Genomic DNA, 13,979 nt, shown 5'->3' on the forward strand with positions numbered 1-13,979 from the left:
TCATCCACTATTAAGAAGATAACCTCGACTCCCTATGACTTGAATAACCTCAGTTGAGTCTAAGCTCCCATTCCTTAGTTAAATAATTAAATCATTGAGAAATGCGTAGCCAGCGAGCTGAGGCCCTGGTCACACACAATAACCATCCTGACTTTTAACAAATATGTGAACAAGATTCACACAGTGGCCCTCTTTTTGGCATGCACCTCAAACTTGAGCTAAGGGTCCATTTTCAACAGACATGTAACAGTTTAGAGAGAAGGTGATCAAAAAGACCCCCCCCCCCCCCCCAAAACAGGAACTTCCGGTTTAAGAGTTACTATTGAGCATGGAACTGAGCACACAAAACTGCGAATTCTTACCTGATGGGAAAACGCATGCGCAAAATGGACAACCAGGGGAAGCCTGTCAGCTTTCGAAATCAGTACGTCATAAATCGTAGATATTACAGAGAGAGGCGTTCATGGCTGATGCATGGACACAGCTCTCACGCCGCTAGAACTTTCTGATGAGCAGCACAAAGCAGTAACTCGATTGTGGCATTGTTGAGAGTTAGGTAGCATCATTTCAACCAAGACTGCACTTCACCACACATCAGCTCACGCCTAACCGATCCTCTTTGCTGAGGAATAATTTGAATATCATCAACGTCATATGACAGTTGATAACTCGAGTCCTGTGACGTGGGTCTCCCGCCTGTCTTAGTTTTTTAAGAGAGCAGAAGTGTACATTTGTAGGTCCATACTGTAAAGACAAAAACGGAAGCACAAGTTACAGCGTCAACAGCGCATGTGGCTAAAACATGAGAAACGGCTGAAGGGAAATGTAAATTAAAACACAAACCCCGGCAGCTCAAAAAGTCAGTGGTTCTGACTGAGGCAAAAACATGTTACCAAGAAAATAGTTTCCGATGATTCTGTAAGGCAACTACACAATTCTAATAGGTTTATATACAAGGTTATAGGAGTTTTAAAAAACAAAAAATGCTTATGTGTTTCCAACCAGACAATAGGACAGGAGTAGGGCCAGCCGAAGTAGAAGCCGTCCATGGTGTGTATGGGACCTTGTCCAGCCCCAGATCGTGAGGAAGTTTTGGCCAAATGTTTTTTGAGTTTTTAAAAAAAATGTCTTCAAGGGCGGGTAAGCCTTGGAGGGCAGTGTTTTTTTGCTGATTTAATTAAAGCACTATGGAATAATATATGCTACCTCAGTGTAGTGCAAAGATGTTTTAAAAAGCAATCTCCTGCTGGGGAGAACTGCCCCCACCAAGCAGGTGTGGCTAACAAATATATTTTAAAGAAAGGTTTTGACATTTGGAAGCTGATCCTGGCATCGCATATTCTTTAATGCCCGCTATCCATGCCCTTGTCTTTGACTCCAGGTTTGACATAACATGTAGTAGACAGCAGTTTTTACTAAACCAATAAAGTCACAGGACCGAAGTTACTTACAACTCATGTAGTAAGAATGTAGAAGGGGGCATGAACGAGAGTAGTCCTTTCACTATGTCTACAGCCCTGTTGGAACGGTAAAAGAGGTGGCGCCTGCACTGGGGCATGACTGCTTCCGGGATCTGCTCTCCCATTCAGGGAATAACTCGATTAAAAAAAAGAGTCTCTCTTGAGGTTGTGAGCTGAAAAAGTAACTGTTGAAAGTGTGCCCTCTTTCATCTAGTAGTAGTACATTTAAATACTGTACAAAACAGTTATGGCAGTAACTGGCCTTCATAGTACTGTACAATTAAATAAAGATATAAATAAGCTGGGTACAAATTAAGTATAAACATATCCTGATCATTTCTGTGCAAGATGGGACATGATGGCTTTATCTAAATGCCTTCTCTTCACACAGCAAGGAACATTTACAGAAGTGTTCATGTTTCAAGGTTTGAATTATATGAAGGGAATGGATTCTTCGGTGCTCTGGCTTTTGTCCTTCACTAAATTCCCTCAGCTTGCACGAAAGATAACTCAATATTTCGATTTCTGTGGTCATGTTTTGCAGTCTTCCTCACTGCCTTTCAGAGGTGTTTTGAGGGTAACATTGTGGTGGTTTATGGTTTCTGTTGTGTTATTAAGATGTTCTCGGTTTATTTCTGCTGCAAAACTTGAACAGGTAAGTAAGATAGCTCTGTTAGCGAATGCACTTGCTGTAAAGTGCAGTATGTGGACTTCAGATAAGCGAGTGTGTCATCTCAACCTTCCATCCTGCATACAATTAGTACTTCTGACTTGATTAATTGTATCTTGCGTTAATCAGAGCACCACATTAAAAAAAAAGAATAAAAACAAACAAACAATGTTTCTGAGCATTTGAAGATGATAACAAACAGCTGTCCCTCCATAGGAAGCACATTTAGCCGTCATACATCTGATGGAGTCACACATGCAGGAGCGCTTGTCCGTGTCGTTTATATTTCAAAGACTCACTCCTCAGTAGCAAGGAAATCCCCTCTGACCGATACATTCAGGCTGAGCTTTCCACAGGAGCCTGGCCTCAAAGCACTGGCACGAGCTGTTCATACATTGGTTCCCAGACCTTGGTTGGAAGAGACTTGTATTCATTCAGCTGTTCACAGTTTTCCATCATCTGGAAGTAAAGGCCACACAGAAACACAATACGAAGCAGCAGCCATTCAGAAGTGTGAAAGGGCCACCAGCCTTGACAAGTACAGCTATCTCAGCAGTACACTCTGCCTCCCCGCCAAAGGACTCAGAGCAACATGTTCCTCTAGGACACTGACAACTGAAAGCAAGGCCCATCAACATTGGCAAAAGAAACAAGAGAACAATTACACTTTGATTCCAGAGAAAGCCAGAACACACATTCAAAGCCTGTTTCTTTCTCACACCTTAGTTGTATGCTTGAGGAAGATGTGCAGATATGAAGTATTTGTGGGGAAGAAGCACTCCTTGAGTTATGGAACAGGGCATCTTGCATCGAAGGGTAATTCTTGTAGACTGATGTACGTTCAGGGTTAACAGTCAGACAGCACCACACGAGCACCACGGAGGAGATATCTAGAGCGGGAAACAAAGACGCACCCTACAATCATGAGGAGTACCCAGAGTCTATTGAAAGGAGTCAGTGTCCAGTGTGGACCCGGGTGCGGTTGGATCTTTAGTGCTGGACAGCAGAGAGCGGTCTTCGCGGGTGTATAGCAGCTATCCTCCAGACTCCTCCCAAAAGGCGACCTGCGTGGAGCCATGAAGGTAGAGGGAATGTACTGAAAAAAGAAAGAGAATTGATTGGTGAGATGTGGGAGGCATAGTCGAAGCATTGTAGTGACTCCTCAGCTTGAAAGTTAAGTGTGAGGAACAGAAAAGACAACACACAACAGATTACAAGCACATCCTCTTCCGGATTCTTACGCTCTGGGAGGTGGCATTATTATTCTCTTAAAGTTATGATCTGCTATGTACTGTCTATAGTGGTCAATCTTTTATGCCACTCGTCTGTACTGTTATGTATAAAAAATGCCATAAGTAATATATAAAAAAAAGAAAAAGTGTGAGTCCAGTATTTCCATTGTAAAGTTGTCAAAAGAGATATTTTTCCAGGGTGGAATGCGTTAATGAGTTTTCACAACAGGTTTGTTAATGCAAGGTCATTTTCTTGTACCAACCTAAATGTAACAGTGGTATCGACCTACTACTTCTATTTTCACTGCTCACCAGTACAGAGATATTACTAATTGATCCAGTCCTTATGGTGACCTCACTGAGATTCTGATCTACGGTTTTGAGAAACGTTGGCCCGACATTAGAAGAAAACCTGCTTAAAAATTGATGAAGCTAATATGACTGTAGTTGAATAAGGAAAACACTTTCTCTAACTTTAGCACCCCATAAAATAAGTATTGCAATAGACATCAGGAGTGGGCTAGCAGAGTAACAAACCCTCACATTAAAATCTTATAATATGCAGGAATTCAGACAACTTCAATGCCATCAACCTCTTTTTCAGTGAAAAAATGCGCAAGATCAGATAGCACATTAACACTACCGAGCCGGTTTTCCTTTCACAGTTTACCCTTCATGCTACATCCCACAAGAGCCATCCTCCAATCCCCTGTTGTTCACAGATCTCACTGATAGCCTCAATTCACTCAAAGTTTCCTCCTAGACGATGATGTCTTACCCTCATCCTTCATCCAAGTCCCCTTCAGAGAAGCTCTCCACCCCTACTCGCTATCGTCAGTACCTTCATAGTGCAAGGCAGCTTCCCAGAAGCTTTCAAGACAGGGCAGATCATCTGACTCCTGCATAAAATCCACACTAGACCCTGAAGATCTTGCTTTTGCTAAGCAACTCTTCAGTGGCAAGGTCTTTGAAAAATCAGTCTATACACAACACGAAGATCAGATCAATAACAACCTTATCCTGCATGACTTCTAATTTGTCTTCAGATCATGCTGCAGCATGGAAAGTGTAGCATTACAAATTAGAGATAATGCCCCCTTGACTATATAGAGGTGAGTCCTGCCTCTTGATATTGTTGATTACTCAGCCACATTCCACTCTTATACACAAACTGAAGTTTTAAATTGGATTCCCTGGCAATGAACTTCACTGGTTATCCTCCTACTCATCCAACCAACAGCAGTACACTAACATAAGCACCTCCAGGTCCCAGTAAATTGCTATCATCTGCAGAGTTCCCTAGGGTTCCATCTTATCACTCGCCACCTTCTACTCCAACATGGAGCCCTGTGGGCCTCTACTTACTGATATTAGTATCAAAATTCAATATAATACAAAAATGAAACACTACTCTACTTAAACGTCTCCTCTACTGCACACATCCAACACATCAAACACTACAAGCCCCTTAGCCAGATGTGAATGTAAAGCACCTACCAGAATCTCCACAATACCAAGTCACATTTTCTACTATTCTCCAAGAACAACATGCAGCAACCAGTCCAAATTGTACTTAAATACATGAACCATGATGGACAAACCCCAAATTTCACCCAGTGCCAAGTCACTCAAATTCAACCTAGACACTTAACTCACTCTCTAGGAACATGTTGCAGAGAAAACCACATTGGCTGGGTACCAGCTATCTCTGCTGAAGAAAATGAAACCATTGCTCCCATGAAGTGACTTCAGAACTCCAGTTCATGTCCTGTACGTCCTACTCCATGGTGCTCAGGCTTTACACTCCCACTCAAAAGGACATTCTACATACCACAGCACACCTCATCAACGGCCTGAAGAAAGATGATCACGTAACATCCACTCTTGATGGAACTCCACTGACTCTCCTTGCCAGCATGCACCTACTGTAAAACTAGCCGCATCATCTAAAAAGCTATCATATCCGGCAATTCTGTTTATAGGGTTAACAAGCACACCAACAGCAGTGCTCTGGACATGCCAACAGTCAAGACACTAACAGCCTGGAGACGGAGTAGTACAAAAAGAAAAAAATAAGCTATTCGGCCTTCTCTTTTTATGTCCCCAAAATCTGGAACAAAGTATTTGTATCCATCAGAATTGTACCAACCGTACCTGAAGACAGACCTTTTCAAACAACACTACATCACAAGAAAGTAACAACCCACCTCCAATCTCAGAACCCAGCTGGTGCTCCAATCACTGATTGACAATCTTTTTACCTTTGAACTTATACAGGGACCCACTACCTAGGTTTGTGCTATAAAAATACCAGACAGATACATGCATAGGTCTGCAGTGCAAGCTTTCCACACACAACAGCTTCGCCACACAAAGCAGCAGCGCAGGTTCTGCTGACATAGAGAATAGGTACAGGATTGGAGAAACAGTGCAAGCTTCTCTCTCATACAAAAGTTATCACGTATGTGCAGTAGCAGGGTTAACTTACCCTAGTCACAAACACTCTCAGACTCAGTAGTCAAAGCACTAGCAGCTGCAGAACTATGCAACATGTCTATCATGTTCATCTGCACAGATATCAAGAATTCAGAGTGGTTTAAAATAACATAACTATCATTCACCCTTGTTTGCACGACTCAAAAAGTTAAAAATACCCGTGTGTATTTATTCACATACATGTCTACTACTACATCTAGGTGTAACTACATTTTTTCTATTCACTTTTTCTAAGTGTAGATTTATACTAAGGATTAGACTTAAATGTCTCCACTCCCTCATATTAGGGGGTAAAGTCTTCTACAACAGGATATTTTTGGATAAAGTTACTAGTAACATTGCACCTATAGTTGGGGATTCCCGCCACTAAGTTGATTATTCTAAAAAAAAAATAGTACAAACATTTTAATGGTTAATAGAAATACAAATACATTAAAAAAGTTTACTAACCTACAACTAATAAAATAAAATGTTACAGAATATTAATTCAGCATTTTAAATGTGTTACAATTAAGGTTTTTTAATTTTTGTATTAGCATTGTTAAGATACAAAACATTCCAACAACATAACAAGCCAGTGCGATGTTACGTCTTTCCTTAAAATTGGTGCAGTCATAAAAAAAAACGAAAAACATATTATGCATTAGTTGGGTACCTCGTGCATGCAACTTCTATAAAGCCTTCATTAGGTATGTAACTTCTAGGGCTGTATACTTTGTAGAATATACACACAAGTGTACAAAATCAAGACGTTCTGTTGGTATTTCAGAAGACATGTAACCTAGGCAATTATATATATGCATCAACAGTTACCACCTATTAATATAGATAAGGGGCTAACACAGCTCATTTGGTGCCCAAATGTGTTACAATGAAGTATATGAATTTATTTATACATATTTTGTAAACAATAATTAAAGAAATGCCGCCCTCAGCAACTTTTTTATTTTCATTTAACATGCAGTACATTTTGTTAAACGTAATGTGTTGAATTAATTGGAATTATTTTTAATTTTCTAACTGAAGTTCAAAAGTTTCATTTATTGTTTTAACTAAACTTTATTATTGTATTTTAAAATAATTAATAATTTTATATGCTTTTTTTAGACTTTCAAAATATGTTTATAATGTAACTGTCAAATGATGTATTTAATTTAAAATTAATTCCTATGCAGTGTATTTTATTGTCCTGCTTCCATTGTTTTCTGTGGGAGTGTGTTGCTGTATCTATGAGTGGACATGTGTGGTGCTTGATTTACTCCATGGCTGGACTGTCGTACAGTTACACCTATTTTGCTTTAGGGCTATAGTAACATTAGAAGAGTCGTTTATGAATAGCAATGGTCTTGCTATTTTGTGGCTGTTGTTTGTATTAGTATGCCTCGCTGTAAAGTCTTACTTTAATGTCTTACGCCTCTCCCATTTCGGAGTAAGGATTTCCTATTATCCAGCCACAGCCTCTTGTTCATCCCACATTTGCTGCTGTAACATATACCTAAGTGTGCGGAGATCTCTGCTGGTATGGCAGAGATCTACGCACAGAAAAGATAGGAGAGACTAAGGTCTCCGGCTGTAGAACAGCATTTTGTAGTATATGAGTGTGTTACTACTTACATACTACAAAATGCAACTTGTGAAAAGGTTTATGTAAACAAATATAGAGAGTTAAGGTTTTCAGACTCTTATATCTGAGCTCTGTCCTCCTCTTCTTTCTTTCCTATGTGTTGTTTTTAAACTCTCTCTTCAATCTGGTTACTGCCTTCTTTTCTTCAGACCGCTGACGTCCTATCCCTTCTCACAAAATCCACATTTTTTTCTTCTATACAATCCAACTTCTATCCGATACCAGTTTTCCCCCTTCCTCCAGTTTCTTCCTGAATGTCTTTTCTGTACTCGGCTTTTAATTTTCCACGTCTCGTGGCTTTTGCTCCTGCAACCTGGGTTTCCCTCCACCCATTCAACAGAAACTGAGCTTCTTGTCATCAAAAACTACTCCACTTATTCTTCCCTTCTTATTCTTCTAGAATTATCTGCTGCATTTGACTACTCTATCTTCTTCCAGTATTTCCTTCACAGCTCTTTTTTCCAATATTTTTGATTACGCTTCCTCTCCATCCTCAGCTACTCCTTCTCCATCTTCTGCTCCCCAAAAGGTGATGAACATTAGATTGTCAAACCATGAAAGGCACTGGAATGTTTCATCAGTAACCCGTCAGATTTCCTGGAAATCTCAAGGCTCAGTAGCTGGCTTATATGAAAATTGAGGGGGGTGACAAGATGCACTCCTTTTTCTTCCAAATTACTTCACTTTCAAATTGTTTAAGTTTTTCGGCGTGCTGCCCGGAAAACGTGGTCTGCCCTCCACGTGTGTGTAATTACCAACAAGAAATGGAGCGAAATTTCATTCCAAGCCGGACGCACTGCACAATCCATATTCCTCAATGAAAATGCCATAATTTTATCCATGTTTATATCAAGTTTATTCAACTTATTTCAAACTCTTATAATGCTTGTTTCCTTTTGTCATGTTACATGTAAGGCGCTTATGTATCATAAGCTTCAAATGCGGCAGATATGCCCATCCAGGCCTTTTTCCACAGCATGGCACATACATAATACATCCTTAGTGATTGATCTTGTTTACCCAATGCATTTCGGCTTTTCCGTAAGCCTTCGTCAGGGGTTCACTACAAGTTTTAAAAAAACCAACGTTAAATTGTGAATTCAAACTTCTACATATACACAAAGTAAAACAGGTCATCGAAGAAAATCATCAAAAACAGGAAATATGCTTTGTTTTTACAATACATTCCATGACCAACGTTTTCCCTCTAAGTGCGTAACTGCACGCGTTCAACAGGTGCCCTAGGTAACCTCTATCACAAACTTAACTCTTCAGTATTTTACCATATTCTAATCAGGAACCCACCAAAACCATGACCCTTAACCTCATGTTAAACCATATCGCCTGTTAAACATTCCCCATCAACCAAACGATGTAAACTATCCCCCATACCTTCATTCTCTATAAGTATGATCTCCTTCACAGCGCGATACCTCTGCGTTTAAAGCGGTGCTGCACTCGATAATGTCATCAGCCTTATTAGCTCATGTGTCTGAAACTCCTCCCATCCAAATCGGCCTATCATCTTCATCTAACCATTTGGTTCCGCTTTTTTTACTACAAGTCCCATAAGGCACCATTTCTGTTAATTCGATCTCCTTAATTGAAAGTAACAACCATAATTCGAGTACAATCACCTGTTCCCTGTTGTCGTTAAATTACCTCAAACACCTTGACTGAACACCCCGCCCGCCCGTGAATGATAAATACATACGTCGGTAATGAAAAAATCCATTTCAATTTTTACGATTTTCAGCACATTGTGTATGTTAAAAATATACTCAGTTTAAACACTCAGTGTTAATGTATAGACCAAACTCAACAATCATCCGTGGGTTGCCTTCAAAAATGTTTCATAAACTTCCACTTTAAGGATCGGATATTGTTGTATCGTCTCACATGTGACTTTTTTAATTTGTTCTTTTATCTTCGTCGTCCATGGGTGCAATTTGTCCAAGTGCAGTGCGTCCGGCTTGGAATGAAATTTCGCTCCATTTCTTGTTGGTAATTACACACACGTGGAGGGCAGACCACGTTTTCCGGGCAGCACGCCGAAAAACTTAAACAATTTGAAAGTGAAGTAATTTGGAAGAAAAAGGAGTGCATCTTGTCACCCCCCTCTATTTTCATTGTGAATACTGTCTGCTCTTGGACAAATTGCACCCATGGACGACGAAGATAAAAGAACAAATTAAAAAAGTTACATGTGAGACGATACAACAATATCCGATCCTTAAAGTGGAAGTTTATGAAACATTTTTGAAGGCAACCCACGGATGATTGTTGAGTTTGGTCTATACATTAACACTGAGTGTTTAAACTGAGTATATTTTTAACATACACAATGTGCTGAAAATCGTAAAAATTGAAATGGATTTTTTCATTACCGACGTATGTATTTATCATTCACGGGCGGGCGGGGTGTTCAGTCAAGGTGTTTGAGGTAATTTAACGACAACAGGGAACAGGTGATTGTACTCGAATTATGGTTGTTACTTTCAATTAAGGAGATCGAATTAACAGAAATGGTGCCTTATGGGACTTGTAGTAAAAAAAGCGGAACCAAATGGTTAGATGAAGATGATAGGCCGATTTGGATGGGAGGAGTTTCAGACACATGAGCAAATAAGGCTGATGACATTATCGAGTGCAGCACCGCTTTAAACGCAGAGGTATCGCGCTGTGAAGGAGATCATACTTATAGAGAATGAAGGTATGGGGGATAGTTTACATCGTTTGGTTGATGGGGAATGTTTAACAGGCGATATGGTTTAACATGAGGTTAAGGGTCATGGTTTTGGTGGGTTCCTGATTAGAATATGGTAAAATACTGAAGAGTTAAGTTTGTGATAGAGGTTACCTAGGGCACCTGTTGAACGCGTGCAGTTACGCACTTAGAGGGAAAACGTTGGTCATGGAATGTATTGTAAAAACAAAGCATATTTCCTGTTTTTGATGATTTTCTTCGATGACCTGTTTTACTTTGTGTATATGTAGAAGTTTGAATTCACAATTTAACGTTGGTTTTTTTAAAACTTGTAGTGAACCCCTGACGAAGGCTTACGGAAAAGCCGAAATGCATTGGGTAAACAAGATCAATCACTAAGGATGTATTATGTATGTGCCATGCTGTGGAAAAAGGCCTGGATGGGCATATCTGCCGCATTTGAAGCTTATGATACATAAGCGCCTCACATGTAACATGACAAAAGGAAACAAGCATTATAAGAGTTTGAAATAAGTTGAATAAACTTGATATAAACATGGATAAAATTATGGCATTTTCATTGAGGAATATGGATTGTGCAGTGCGTCCGGCTTGGAATGAAATTTCGCTCCATTTCTTGTTGGTAATTACACACACGTGGAGGGCAGACCACGTTTTCCGGGCAGCACGCCGAAAAACTTAAACAATTTGAAAGTGAAGTAATTTGGAAGAAAAAGGAGTGCATCTTGTCACCCCCCTCTATTTTCATTGTGAATACTGTCTGCTCTTGGACAAATTGCACCCATGGACGACGAAGATAAAAGAACAAATTAAAAAAGTTACATGTGAGACGATACAACAATATCCGATCCTTAAAGTGAAAGTTTATGAAACATTTTTGAAGGCAACCCACGGATGATTGTTGAGTTTGGTCTATACATTAACACTGAGTGTTTAAACTGAGTATATTTTTAACATACACAATGTGCTGAAAATCGTAAAAATTGAAATGGATTTTTTCATTACCGACGTATGTATTTATCATTCACGGGCGGGCGGGGTGTTCAGTCAAGGTGTTTGAGGTAATTTAACGACAACAGGGAACAGGTGATTGTACTCGAATTATGGTTGTTACTTTCAATTAAGGAGATCGAATTAACAGAAATGGTGCCTTATGGGACTTGTAGTAAAAAAAAGCGGAACCAAATGGTTAGATGAAGATAATAGGCCGATTTGGATGGGAGGAGTTTCAGACACATGAGCAAATAAGGCTGATGACATTATCGAGTGCAGCACCGCTTTAAACGCAGAGGTATCGCGCTGTGAAGGAGATCATACTTATAGAGAATGAAGGTATGGGGGATAGTTTACATCGTTTGGTTGATGGGGAATGTTTAACAGGCGATATGGTTTAACATGAGGTTAAGGGTCATGGTTTTGGTGGGTTCCTGATTAGAATATGGTAAAATACTGAAGAGTTAAGTTTCTGATAGAGGTTACCTAGGGCACCTGTTGAACGCGTGCAGTTACGCACTTAGAGGGAAAACGTTGGTCATGGAATGTATTGTAAAAACAAAGCATATTTCCTGTTTTTGATGATTTTCTTCGATGACCTGTTTTACTTTGTGTATATGTAGAAGTTTGAATTCACAATTTAACGTTGGTTTTTTTAAAACTTGTAGTGAACCCCTGACGAAGGCTTACGGAAAAGCCGAAATGCATTGGGTAAACAAGATCAATCACTAAGGATGTATTATGTATGTGCCATGCTGTGGAAAAAGGCCTGGATGGGCATATCTGCCGCATTTGAAGCTTATGATACATAAGCGCCTCACATGTAACATGACAAAAGGAAACAAGCATTATAAGAGTTTGAAATAAGTTGAATAAACTTGATATAAACATGGATAAAATTATGGCATTTTCATTGAGGAATATGGATTGTGCAGTGCGTCCGGCTTGGAATGAAATTTCGCTCCATTTCTTGTTTATATGAAAATTGAGCCTGATGCAGCTGTAATGAGGGTAGTATGTGCTAATGAGTGGTTCTGTCGAGTGAGGCAGGATTACTTTTGTACTTTTATTTTGTCTTGACCACTAGGAAAAACCAATCAATGATATATAGTTCACACTGTATACCATAAAGACACAAAAACACTGAGACTGACACTATAGGCTCAAAAAAGTGAATGATTTATTATCAGTCATATATCATGTAGCACACTACATATACAAATATATAAAATCACAAGACTATTCAACACCATCTATCATTACATACATGTATATGTGCCATGTAATCAACATAAACTAACATTTAACATTCACAATACACATTGAAAAGGAAATATTTGTTCTTCTTCATTAGGCATCCATAATAACTTTGTATATAAATTAACACATATAGCCTTGTTATTGGGCACCAATATGTGAAGTGCTAGTATGGAATGAATGGTCTGTACGTCAACTTTTCGACCCCTAGTCATAGAGTGTGAGTGAAAATCATCTCAAGGGGGTATCAATATTGAGTATCAAAAAGATCAACAGGGTGAGGCAGGAGATATATTCATACACCTCTCACTTGTGTGGCGGCCTTGTATTTACTAAGGGTAATGGATGGCTCATAAAAGATTCGGTAAATCCTCCATAGGTAACTGTGGCAATCCAGAATGGGTCAAACTTTCCTGTAGAGGAGCCTCTACTGAGGGTAACTGGAAAGAAAAATGTATATATGTACAAGGGAATGGAATTAGTTCTACATACCCCATTCACCATGGGTTAAAAGAATTGAAAACATCTTGTAAAGTGATCAGTGGAACAAGACCACAACCTTATACTTTACTGAATGATAATGTGTTTCGAAAATCCTCTTATGTATCTGAAGAGAACATACAGGAGGAAATTCACTGTGAAAAGACCAAATCAAGATCTGTCACCCAGGTGAATATCAGTCTAAAAACCTGCACAAGACAAAGTTTAATACCTTAGCTAGTCAGCGATTCCTTGTCTTACTCTTAATGATAGGAAAAAATGTGCCGAAAGTGTTCCACGCAACCTCGTATTTCTACAGAGGGCATAAGAAGAAGAAATTACCCACAGTTAAACAAAATTAGTAATGGCAAATACCAAGCTTCAATATCAGCTTGGAAAGGTCACTTCAATTACCATCAAGAGACGGAGCATCCGCATCCGTCTGCTCCCACTGCCTGATTCCAGTATAATGGGAGGATGCAGGCTCATCGAGAGCAGAGTTAACAAGCATTGAAAATGCAATAGGTCTCGCCTTTGATTAAGTTAAAGCCATTTGCTTTGCTAATGGTATTGTATAACAAAGCAAATGGCTTTAACTTAATGAAAGGCGAGACGTATTGGATTTTAAATGCTTGTTTGTAAATATTCCGAACCAGCTCAGAGTATGTCAGGTTGGCTCGCTTCGCTCATGTGTGCAAGACTTTCCACTCACTTGTGCAAGTCCTCAGTTGAAATCCGCCTTGGGTACTGCAATTCTTGTTTATATGCGGTAGCCTAGCAGCTATGTTGGCAGGTAACTCTGGTACACAATCAAGTCACAATCTAGGCCAGAGGGGAAGACATACCTGATGTATATACTTTAACTTGGAGAAGGCAGTGTCGTACAGCGGAAGGGGGCGGGGAGAGTCCAGAATCTGCGTAAGAGGCGCAGTCGGAAAAGACAAATGAAGGTGTGGGAACATCTCTGTTACTGAACATAATTTCCTGAGCAGAGAGGAAGCAGCGATCGCTCTTGTGCTACGGAGAACCCCTGGACGTT

The 13,979-nt window shown here is 39.7% G+C and overlaps 1 protein-coding gene across 3 annotated transcripts in view; it reads right to left on the reverse strand.

Annotated features, from left to right (window-relative positions):
• Positions 1-255: 255 nt before the first annotated feature.
• PPFIA4 (PPFI scaffold protein A4) overlaps positions 256-13,979 on the reverse strand; it is a 3,163,248-nt gene continuing 3,149,524 nt past the window's right edge. For all 3 annotated transcript variants that reach the window (XM_085600211.1, XM_085600208.1, XM_085600219.1), the window contains one exon: positions 256-3,226. The gene's annotated coding sequence lies outside the window, so the exon portion shown is untranslated. The remainder of the gene's footprint in view (positions 3,227-13,979) is intronic.

This window comes from Triturus cristatus, chromosome 1_2 (assembly GCF_964204655.1).
Source record: "Triturus cristatus chromosome 1_2, aTriCri1.1, whole genome shotgun sequence".
NCBI lineage: Eukaryota > Metazoa > Chordata > Amphibia > Caudata > Salamandridae > Triturus > Triturus cristatus.